General features: G+C 37.9%; 1 long non-coding RNA gene across 1 annotated transcript in view; it reads right to left on the bottom strand.

Moving 5' to 3' along the window:
- LOC110267126 overlaps nt 11,411–12,980 on the bottom strand; it is a 2,104-nt gene continuing 534 nt past the window's right edge. Inside the window, exon 2 of the long non-coding RNA XR_002354473.1 lies at nt 11,411–11,780. This is a non-coding gene — a long non-coding RNA (uncharacterized LOC110267126). The remainder of the gene's footprint in view (nt 11,781–12,980) is intronic.

Raw genomic sequence — 12,980 nt, forward strand, 5'->3', positions numbered from 1 at the left:
AATAATAAAATAATACAGAAAAAGAAGTTTTCTGTAAAAGCTTTAGAAAGACAACTTTAAGCGCAGAATCTCGTAATTACCTTCATAAAATACTTAGGGAGTGGTAATAATATGATAGTGAGGCAAAGATAAAGGAAAGATAAGAAGTTAAAGAAAAGATAAAAACCAAAGAAAATTCTGTAAAGTTTTAATAACAGAAAATCAGACAGAGATTAGTGAAAGAACTAGGGCAACATAGTTAGTCCTTGAGTTGCGACTAGAGTTAGGTATTATATGAAAAGTTAAACTGTTTCAGTATAGACTTAATGAACCTATACTTGGGATAGGCTAACTATTCATACCGAAATTTACATAAGCTTTAAATATATACGTTAAGCAGAGAAATCAGAGCAGAGTAGAGAAACACAGGGAACAGAGTAATCAGAGTAGAGGAAAGAGATAAAGAGAAGAAGAGTAACATAGATATAAAAGAAAGAGTAATCATAGAAAAGTAAAGAGATACGGAGGACAGAGTAACCAGAGCAGAGTAAAGAGATACAGATAAAAGAGAAACCGAAACAGAGTAAAGAGATATAAAGAGAAGAGTAATATAACAAAGAAAATAGAGGAAAAGAGTGTAAAAATAAAGAGTTAAGCCTTGTGGCATGATATTCTATTTAATATTCATCTGCTACTTTTCCGTTGGCCTTAGAGGTCATGTAGGCCCAAGTTCACCTACAGTAAGTTGTTATTCCTGTAGGCCGAAGTTCACCTACAGTAAATATCAATTGTGTAGCTCAGGGTGTTGCTTCTGTAGGCCGAAGTTCACCTACAGAGAGTTGCCATTTCTGTTAGCCGAAGTTCACTTACAGGAGTGCTATTTCTGTAGGCCGAAGTTCACCTACAGAAAGTTGTTGTTTTGTGTTTATATTATTCCTGTAAGTCGAAGTTCACTTACAGGGGCACCATTTCTGTAAGCTGAAGTTCACTTACAGAGGTGTTATTTCTGTAGGCCGAAGTTCACCTACAGAAAGTTGTTTTGTTGTGTTTAGATTATTCCTGTAAGCCAAAGTTCACTTACAGGGGCGCTATTTCTGTAGGCCGAAGTTCACCTACAGAATGAAACCATATCTAGGACTAGTTCCTACGTAATATCAGGATGTAGGGTGTAAACCGACATGTGAGCTCATGGCCTGCATAGGACAGACATGCATCATACATGGTTGTGCATTTCTTCTGTTATGATTGTTGCATGAATGTATGATTTCCTTGCTTGTATTCTATTCTCTGTGTTTGTTTTATTTTCTTGTATTCTTCTATTTGTGTTATGCTATCTGTTTTCTCTATCTTTTCTATTTATCTATATCTTTTATTTACTACTTTCTGTATTCTGCTATTTGCCTGTTAAACAACACGGAATTAATGAACTTAACTAATAACCCCGGCCCTACTAAGAACTCCCCAGTTCTTACCCCTTCTCTCTCCCTTCCCCCTCCAGATGGAAGCAAGAGTATCTTTCCGTAGTCTACTGATGATCGTTCTGCAAAAGGGTTCTGCTCTGGGTAGTCTTCTGAGTCTAGTGCGATATTCATTTTCTGTTCATATGTATATACTGTGAGACCAGCCAACGTTTGCACCCCATTCGTATGCGAACTTAAACCTAAACCCTGTGTACGAGACTCCTGTTATGTGGCTACGTGATAAAGTACCAGTGGGACGTCATATGACAACGTATGATTGTGCAGAGGAGTAGTAGTGGTAGAAGATGTTTTCCCTGACTTGAATTTTGAAGACCTAGAACGTACTTTTCTCGCTTTTGTAGTTTAGAGGAACTAGGTGAGTATAGAGTCTAGGCTAGCCTGGGTGACAGCTTAGGGACTTCTTGAACAGGTCAGGATCTAGGATGTTGTATGTATAAATATGTATATAGTTATTATCTAGCTATATCTAGGGGTGTTCTAACTAAAGATCTTTACTCTAATAAAGGCTGGATCACCGAATATTGTCAACTGCTTGTGATATATTTATGTTTGGTTGTTTATAAATGTTTTATCTGTTACTATTTGTGGAATGATTATGAATGATTCTGTATATTAATCCAAACGTTTTCAAAAAAAAAAGTACCTCCCAAAATAACTACGTTTTTAAAAACAAATCAGGCTCATATAATAAATAATAAATAATAATTAGGGAGACAAGTTGGTAGCACTCAGTTTCTAGTATGATCATGACGTACCAGAAATTGGGTCTTTACATCATACACGACTAGAATGTCGCCACCTGTAAGGCAGAGTCTGCTTACAGAGGATATGATGGCATACGTCGGTTAGTGAGAACCATACTTATGCTTACTAGAATAACCATACCCGTTTCAGCTGCTTCGGGTTATGTCGAGAGCGAGTAGAAGCCGACAAATGAGCTCATTACCTGCACTAGGGCTAGACATGCATCATCTTGTTTCGCATTATTCTCTATGATATTTCTTGTGCCTTTATTTTGTTCCTTGTTTTGTTTGTTTGTGTTCTATTTGTCTGTTTGTGTTCTACTTGCCTGTTTTTTTAAATTGCGCTTAGGGTTAGGTATTATATGAAAAGTCATACAATTTCAGCATAGACTTAATGAACCTATGCTTGGGACAGGCTGACTATTCATACAGAGATTAACATAAGCTAATATCCAATTCTTTTTCAACATAATTTCAAAGAGTTTTATATAATTAATGAAAATGAATATTGTTGAACTAAATTAACTATTTGCATTTTATTCTTTACTTTTACGGCATTCTCGACCTCTACTGAAAACTTGTGGTTTGGTTTTCACCCCCAAATTTTTCACTCTTTCAGTGACGCAGGTTTGAAGACGCAATACGAAATTGCGAGCGATGAGTAGGTTTTCTTTTTTATTTTAATTGCTTTCATAGAGTTCTCTCGCCGTTGTCCCTTGAGATTTTATTTTACAAAGAGGAGTAGGTATGGGATGTTGTATTTGAGTTCCATTTTATTTCTTTTGTATAAGGTTTATTATTAATAGTATTTAGGTGATTTATTGACAGACTGTCATTTAGGAATAAATCCAAGATAGCACCCTGGTACAACTTCTAAAAGAAGGAATGGGTTGAGTCACGAAGATTTATTGACACAAAGCATGTGATAAAATTTAATTCGAACATTTGAAATAATCTCGTGATACGTGCTACGTTGGTAGCCCGTACAAACCATCCAGCGGCAAGGAAAAAAAAGAATTTTAAATTTAGCCATAATAAGTTATGGAATTAGTATATGCACATTCAAGTCATCGGTAAAGCCTGGCATCTTTAACTCAAAGTCCTCATCTCTGTCATAAACCAAAACTAATTGTGGCATCCCAAGAGCATCATAAGCAATTAAATTTAGATTAGCAATTTTGTGATTACCTCCGCCTGGTGACTACGCTCGATCGGCGTCCTGAGTTCTCCGGTGGGCACAATCCCTTGAGATATGACCTGGCATCCCACATTTGTAACACAGTCCTAAACCCTTTCAGCAGGGCCCATTCGGGTTGAAACTTCCGCACCTTTGGCACCTCATATCCTCTGAGTAATTAGTTACTTGCTTCCCTTTATCATTCCTCTGGTGGCTACCACTTTTCTTAAACTCTTGGCCCCTCGGTGCAAAGTTTCTGTCCTGATCTCTCCTAACAAATGTCCGATGGTCATCGTTATCCAAAGCCTCCTTTCTCACACAATCCTCAGTAACACGGCTCTTGTTTACAAATTCAGAGAAAGTTCGAATCTCCATAGGCCTAACTGAGCTTAGAATATCACTCCAGAGTCCTCCTTCATATTTGATACATTTTCACTCCTCAAAGTCTTCCAGAGCACCCTGACAGATTTGGGAAAACCAGCACAGTTCCTCAAATTTATTTGTGTACTCCGCAACAGACATTTGATCCTATTTTAACTGTAGCAGCTCAAGCTCCTTAGCGTTTCTCACTGAATTAGGAAAGTATTTTCTATAGAACTCAGTCCAAAACACACCCCCAAGATATCACAACGCCGTCTGGTTGTAGAATATGTCACGTTCCATGCCACCAGTATTGGGCTTCATCCTGCAATTGGTAGGTCGCGAACATCACCCATTGTTCCCCGAGAACCTGCTGAGCTTGCAAAGCCCACTCCATTTCTCAGAGCCAGTTATCAGCTTCGGTAGGGTTTGTGGTCCCTCTGAAGGTCGGGGGATGTACCTTTAGAAAAGTGGCTAAGGTCATCGGCCCATGATTCCCGTTTCTGCCATTTCCATTATTAGCTTGACTTTCTAAGGCAGCAGCCGTGGCCTGCATAGCTGCAGCCATGTTTTCCAGGACAGCCATGAAGTTTGCGGGGTTGTTCGCATTCGTCTCGTATTCTTCATTTCGATTCCTATTTCCCCCTCGCCCTCGACCGCGTCCACGAGTCGCCATCTGGTCCTGTTCACACCAAACAAGTGATATCAAGGTGATCAGTCTCAATATCGCAAGTCTAGGGCTTCAAAGTTCCAAATGCAAACTCATGAACCTTATGCTATGTTTATCAATCGGATATTCTAAATAGGACGAAACACAACTTAGAGTATGCTCAGAAGCATAGTCAGTCCGTCCTTCAGGCTCTATAGGAACGAATTGCTCTGATACCATAATGTAACACCCTACCACATAGAGCTTTACACCTAGGATGTAAAACAGAGGTGGTGAGGCGCTATGACTTCTAAAAGTAAAAATTTATATACATAATATAGTGAAAAAGATTTATAACTAGGAGCCTTTGAAGAAAGGTTAAAATCAAAAATGGTAAAATGAAGAGCGCAACACTGATGCTACGTAAATGAAAAACGGAAAGATAAGAGAAGCTAACATAGATATAACCGAAAGAGAGCTTCAAGGTACAAATATCAAAACTCAAGACTCAGCTTGCGAAGACAAACCAGCTTGAGCACATATGTATATAACATATATATAAGAGAACCCAAAATAAGCCCAAGATACAGAGTTACAGAATCTATTTCTCCAAAATAACCTCTAAGAGGAAGTTAATACATCAAGACATAAGTAGTGGAGATAAGACTATCTACATATATACATATATTCAGAATAAAGTCCAAAAGACAAGGATCTCCACTATCAGAAGCTTTCAGTATTCCTCAGCGAGGTGCCTCACATACTGCATCTGAAAACCACAAAATATGTATGGGATAAGAACCGAAGATTCTCAGCATAGAACGGTGCCCACATAACTAACATATAAGGTCCCGGGAAAGCTGAAGGCAATCTTAGAACTTCCGACAATAGATTCAAACTTAAAAGTAACATTTAAAACCATAAATAGAGCGAGGTATCTAAGGTTTCCTGGTTCTATCTAACTTCCTAACTTAACCCCTAAGCTCTTCATCTCTTTCTCCAATCCTCCGAAACACCGATGCACAGACAGACAAAGCAGACAAGGCAGGCACAAGTAGATATTCAAATATAGCAAATAAGTATAGATATTCAAGTAAGCAAACCCAAGTAGTGCAAACCAAACAAGTTACATAAATGCATATGATGCATGCCTTTCCTACTGGCCGTGATCTCACGTGTCAGTTACTTTGCCGGAGCCCGACACATTCGGTAGCTAACTCGGATATCGTCCTCTTGAAAACCGGCGGGCAGTACACCACCACGAACCCACCATTGCGAGTGGTACACCACCACGAAACTCGCAAGATCTTCAGTTGGAAAAACAACACACACATGTGGGCGGTAAACCACCACGAACCCCACACAACATTCTCTTTTAAAAACATGTGGGCGGTACACCACCCTGAACCCCACATACATTCTCTTTCTTTTAAAAACATGTAGGCGGTACACAACCACGAACCCCACATACGTCTCGACAATGGGCAAGTGGTAAACTACCACGAACCTTGCCAGGTCAAGCTCAAAACAATTTTGTATTTAAACCTCTTTCAAAAGATTAAGCAAATCTTTTATTAACTAAACCGCATGGCAGAGTCTCAAGACTTTAGGGAGGACAACAACCAATCTCTTTCTTTAAAAATATTAAACTCCTTGAATCGTAATTCCCTAAAATGTAGTTTTGTAAACAAACTCAAAACATAAATCTTTTCTTAATAAATTGAAACTCAAAATATAATTCATTATTTTCTTAAATATTTCAAGTAAAATAACATGATTCTTAAATTTATAATTTTCTAAATAACATTTCAAACAAGGTCTGAGATTTTATAGAAATTTCGACAGCACCTCCCCTAAAACTTGGACTTTGCCACCCTTTTCGGGTCCCATCCAAACTATTTTCTCAATTCCTTTCCAACAGGTTCAAAACCAAATCATTTTTCCAAATAAACATAAAATTCAGGTTTCCAACTATCAATTCATTTGCAATGTCAAATCGCTTCCGAAGTCAAATTATTTTCGAAAAATCAGCAAAACCAATTCTAGTCGTTTTCAATAAATTATTATCACAACCACACCAAACTCAACTTAATGAAATCAACGAAATCCAAAAATTCAAACAGTTCAACCCAGTGAATTACAATTTAACCACCCAACTAGACAACACTAACAACAAGTACTCTTATATTCATTAATCCAATCAACAACCAACTCCAAACACTCCTCAGCACACCACATTTTCATTTCACATCACAGCAACTTCACATATATAATCACTCCCACATAATAATTCATTTCTAATTGATATGTTGTTTTAAACTTAAGTTATTATATTAATAACTTGGTGAAGATGGAAAGTAAGTATGTTGAGAAGAGTTGTGATGATTGGTATTATGTTGGTAGAGATAAATGATGATGTATGTAATGATGATAATCAACACACTATATATATATATATATATATATATATACTTCATCATGATTATCATCATTACATACATCATCATTTATCTCTACCAACATAATACCAATCATCACAACTCTTCTCAACATACTTACTTTCCATCTTCACCAAGTTATCAATACAATAACTCAAGTTCAGAATAACATATCAATAAACATAATCATTATCATTTACCAACCTTCATATATAATAATACACATCACCATCTCAACCAAAATTTCATCGTTTCTAATCAATATACATTTTAACTAAATCTCAAGCACCAACCACACCAACAATTCAACACTTATCTTACGGTCAACTAACCTACGTTTTCACGACACATTATATTTTAATTATAGGAAACCGAAACCATACCTTGGCCGATTTTCCGATAAACCCGGAACACCTCTCTTATGTACCACACCCCAAGCTTTGAAATCCCAGCTTTTTTCCAAGCGAAACCCAGCCTCCAAGGCTTGATCACAAGCTTCCCAAATTCTCAAAACGACTCCAGTCAACAACCAGTTTTAATCTAACAACACATTTATCATCACAATCAATGTAAAGCTCACTAACTCAACATTTCAAAAGGGTTTGTGGGTGCTTATCTGACCCATAGCTCTAATGAGCTAAACTCAACAATACTCGCAAGTTAATTCGAACCTAAACACCGAAATTAAACAAAATTCAACATAGATTCTCATTGAATTTCGAAATTTGGGAAGGAGAGTTCTGAAACTAAGAAGTGAGTTCCATACCTAATAAAGGATTGGGTTTTCTAGAGCTCGACGCTGCGGTCATGTGGTCACAAATGACTCGTCAATTGGAGCTCCAGATCAATATGAAGTTATGGAGGATTGAATTTATGAGTGAGGGTTTGGTGTTTCTCCCACATTCCTTACTTGCCCCAGCGTGTTTCATAATGAGAGTGGGGAAAGAGAGAGCTGAAGCTCTTTTGTTCATTAAGTTGGGTTGGGCCTTGGGCCCAATATAGGCCTACTTCACCCAGTTTGACCTGTTCGGCCCAATTTTGGGTCGATTTTTATAAAATTAGTGTCAAAATTCTTATTTTAATCAGCTCTACCTCATTAAACTATAAAATTCTATTTTCTAATTTTATTGATTAATAATTAATTTATTAGCTAATTATTTACTAATTTTGCGAGTTTTACATCCTACCCACCTAATTTAGAATTTTGTCCCCAAAATTCAGGTTCAGTTATCCGAAAATAGGTGAGGGTAATTGTTTCTCTTGTTGGGTTCGAGTTCACAAGTACATTCAACAATTTCAGCTTGATTCCAAGCAGCCGTAATTAAAAACACTATTCTTTTGCCTAGTCACTTAATACTAGTATTGTTGCCAATCTCAACCAAAACTACCCAATAAGTCAAATTCCCATCTTGATTTTAAACTAACTTAGACTCTGACGTGGTTTACCTCAGAGGTATACTGCCATCATTGTGGAATGTGGGTATGTTGTGCATGTTCGAAGGATACAACGGAAAAGGTGTTTGATACCTCACTGGCCTTTAATCTGCCTTAATACTTCAAACGGTTTAATACATCTTGGTTGTAATTCTTTAGTTTGATAGCTCACCAGTTCTAGTCTGTTGAAGTAACTTTTAGGAATGTGTAACCTCCTCCTTTAAACTATATAGGCCCTCTCTTTTCTTATAAACATAACTTATCTATTGGCTTTACGCAGCTATAATACTCAACTCGAATTTGCCTAATCTTTTCTTCGTTGTCTCGGGTTTCAACTTGGGACTTAGAATACTTACTCCTCATCTTCTAACATGTCAGATATTCAGTCACACGTGGTGCCATGTCATTCCTCATTTCGGACCACTCAAACATATCTTATTAAAATCGTGATACTTCTTAGTAATTATCAGATGAATTGAAATCCGCTCTTGATCCATTTCCGGTATTGGGCATACTAATCTTTTCTTGTACTTCTGAATTCGTTCCCTCATCCCTCTAAGTTTTTCTTCTTTTTCTCCCTCGATTTCTTCCTGATTCCTTCTTGTTTACCAGACTTCAACATCCTTGGTAGTTCTCAATCATCTTATTATGCTTCCCGTATCTTATCTTTACCACGTTCAAGGTTGCAATGGATTTAGTCCGACACCTCTAGCCACACTTCCAATATCTAACTTAGGGATTCAACTCACTTAACAGTTCTTCTCTTTTAGTCCTCCAAGCAATATTCAGAGACTTTCTGTTGAGAGCGGCCATCACCACACAACGATGTTTCCCCTATGCGTCCCCTGAGTCCTTTGATAATACTTCGTAATGTTTTCGAATGGTTTAGTAGGTTCAAGTATTACGAATACTAGCATTAAGGTTGATCTTCTTTTTGAGGTTCGAATGTTTTCTTTGGCATTCAAGTGTCTATATATACGGTGCATCTTAGAGTGTCAATTTAACCTCGGGCAATATGGTCGGTAAGAACTAAGGCTCTAAAACTACTCATCTCCCATGTCCCAAATTCTTACTTTTAGGGAACTAGCATCATGATGATTATATCAAGGAATTGTACGAGGTATTAACTAAGTTTGAGTTGATTTTGAAAAGGATTTTAAGCTTAAAAGTGTTCAAACAACACAAGGGTATTTACTAAAAAGCAGAAGGATGTATTGCAGGGTGACTAAACATAGTAAGGTTATGAACGAGAGTACTACACTTTCAACATATTTTCCAAATTAACGGATAAGTTGTTCATATTGTAAGAAGGTCAAGCTTACCACGGAAAGGACAGATTCATGTGCGCTAGCAGTGGAATTCAGAGAATGATCAGACTGTCATTTAGGAATAAATCCAAGATGGCACCCTAGTACAACTTCTAAAAGAAGGAATGGGTTGAGTCATGAAGATTTATTGACACAAAGCATGTGATAAAAATTGATTCGAACATTTGAAATAATCCCGTGATACGTGGTACGTTGGTAGCTTGTACAAACCATCCAGCGGCAAGGAAAAAAAGAATTTTAAATTTAGCCGTTATAAATTAAGGAATTAGTATATGCGCATTCAAGTCATCGGTATAGCCTGGCACCTTTAACTCAAAGTCCTCATCTCTGTCATAAACTAAAATAAATTGTGGCATCCCAATATCATCATAAGCAATTAAATTTATATTAGCAATTTCGTGATTACCTCCGCCTGGTGACTATGCCCGATCGGCATCCTGAGTTCTCCGGTGGGGATAGTCCCTAGAGATATGACCTGGCGTCCCGCATTTGTAACATAGTCCTAAACCCTTTTGGCACGGCCCATTCGGGTGGAAACTTCTGCACGTTTGGCACCTCATATCCTCTGAGTAATTAGTTACTTGCTTCCCTTTATCATTCCTCCGGTGGTTACCACTTTTCTTAAACTCTTGGCCCCTCGGTGCAAAGTTTCTGTCTTGATCTCTCCTAACAAATGTCTGATGGTCATCCTTATCCAATGCCACCTTTCTCACACAATCCTCAGCAACACGGCTCTTGTTTACCAATTCAGAGAAATTTCGAATCTTCATAGGCCCAACTGAGCTTAGAATATCACTCCGGAGACGTCCTTCATATTTGATACATTTCTACTCCTCAAAGTCTTCTAGAGCACCCTGACAGATTCGGAAAAATCGACACAGTTCCTCAAATTTATTTGTGTACTCCGCAACAGACATTTGATCCTGTTTTAACTATAGCAACTCAAGCTCCTTGGCGTTTCTTACTGAATTAGGAAAGCATTTTCTATAGAACTCAGTCCAAAACACACCCCAAGATATCACAACGCCGTCTGATTGTAGAATATGTCTTGTTCCCTACCACTAGTATTGGGCTTTATCCTACAATTGGTAGGTCGCGAACTCTACCCATTGTTCCCTGAGAACTTGCTGAGCTTGCAAAGCCCGCTCCATTGCTCGGATCCAGTTATTAGCTTCAGTAGGGTTTGTGGTCCCTCTGAAGGTCGGGGGATGTACCTTCAGAAAAGTGGCTAAGGTCATCGGCCCATGATTCCCATTTCTGCCATTTCCATTATTAGCTTGATCACCTAAGGCAGCAGCCGTGGCCTGCATAGCCACAGTCGTGGCCTGCATAGCCGCAGCCATGTTCTCCAGGGAAGCCATGAAGTTTGCGGGTTGTTTGCATTCGTCTCGTGTTCCTCATTTTGATTCCTATTTCCCCCTCACCTGCGACCGCGTCCACGAGTGGCCACTGGTCCTGTTCGCACCAAACAAGTAATATCAGGGTGATCAGTTTCAATATCGCGAGTCTAGTTCTTCAGTGTTCCAAATGAAAACTCATGAACCTTATGCTATGTTTATCAATTAGATATCCTAAATAGCACGAAACACAACTCAGAGTATGCTTAGAAGCATAGTCAGTCAGTCCCTCAGGCTCTATAGGAGCGAACTGCTCTGATACCATAATATAACACCCTACCACATAGAGCTTTACACCTAGGATGTAAAACAGAGGTGGTGAGGCGCTATGACTTCTACAAGTAAAAATTTATATACATAATATACTGAAAAAGATTTATAACTAGGAGCTTTTGAAGAAAGGTTAAAATCGAAAATGGTAAAATGAAAAGTGCAACACTCACACTACGTAGATGAAAAATGGAAAGATAAGAGAAGCTAATATAGATATAACCGAAAGAGAGCTCCAAGGTACAAATATCAAAATTCAAGACTCGGGTCGCGAAGACAAATCGGCTTGAGCACATAAGTATATAACATATATATAAGAGAACCCAAAATAAGTCCAAGATACATAGTTACAGAACCTATTTCTCCAAAATAACCTCTAAGAGGAAGTTAATACATCAGTACATAAGTAGTGGAGAAAAAAGTATCTACATATATACATATATTCAAAATAAAGTCCCAAAGACAAGGATCTCCACTATCAGAAGCTTTCAGTATGCCTCAGTGAGGTACCTCACGTCCTGCATCTGAAAACCACAAAATATGTATGGGATGAGAACCGGAGGTTCTCAGCATGGTAACGGTACCCACATAACTAACATATAAGGTCCCGGAAAAGCCGAAAACAATCCTAGAACTTCTGACAATAGTTCAAACTTAAAAGTAACATTTTAAACCATAAACAGAGTGAGGTATCTAAGGATTCCTGGTACACCACCACGAACCCCAAATAGATTTTCTTTCTTTTAAAAACATGTGGGCGGTACACCACCACAAACCCCACATACGTCTCGATAATGTGCAAGCGGTAAACCACCATGAACCTTGCCAGGTCAAGCTCAAAACAATTTCGTATTTAAACCTCTTTCAAAAGACTAAGCAAATCATTTATTAACTAAACCACATGGCAGAGTCTCAAGACTTTTGGGAGGACAACAACCAATCTATTTCTCTAAAATTATTAAACTCCTTGAATCGTAATTCCGTAAAATATAGTTCTGTAAACAAACTCAAAGCATAAAGCTTTTCTTCATAAATCAAAACTCAAAACATAATTCATTATTTTCTTAAATAATTCAAGTAAAATGACACGATTCATAAATTTATAATTTTCTAAATAACATTTCAAACAAGGTCTAAGATTTTATAAAAATTTTGGCAGCACCTCCCCTAAAACTTGGACTTTGCCACCCTTTTCAGGTCCCATCCAAACCATTTTCTCAATTCCTTTCCAAAAGGTTAAAAACCAAATCATTTTTCCAAATAAACATAAAATTCAGGTTTCTAACTATCAATTCATTTGCAATGTCAAATCGCTTCCAAAGTCAAATTATTTTCAAAAATCAGCAAAACCAATTCCAATCGTTTTCAATAAATTATTATCACAACCACACCAAACTCAACTAAATGAAATCAACGAAATTGAAAAATTCAAATAGTTCAACCCAGTGAATTACAATTCAACCACCCAACTCAACAACACTAACAACAAGTACTCTTATATTCATTAATCAAATCAACAACCAACTCCAAACACTCCTCAACACACCACATTTTCATTTCACATCACACCAACTTGACATATATAATCACTCCCACATAATAATTCATTTCTAACAACAACAAAAGCCATATCAACAACTCAGACACACACACACACGCACGCACGCACGCACGCACGCACGCACGCACGCACGCACGCACGCACGCACGCACGCACGCACGCA

The sequence above is a fragment of the Arachis ipaensis genome, chromosome B09, assembly GCF_000816755.2.
Source record: "Arachis ipaensis cultivar K30076 chromosome B09, Araip1.1, whole genome shotgun sequence".
NCBI classification, from domain to species: domain Eukaryota; kingdom Viridiplantae; phylum Streptophyta; class Magnoliopsida; order Fabales; family Fabaceae; genus Arachis; species Arachis ipaensis.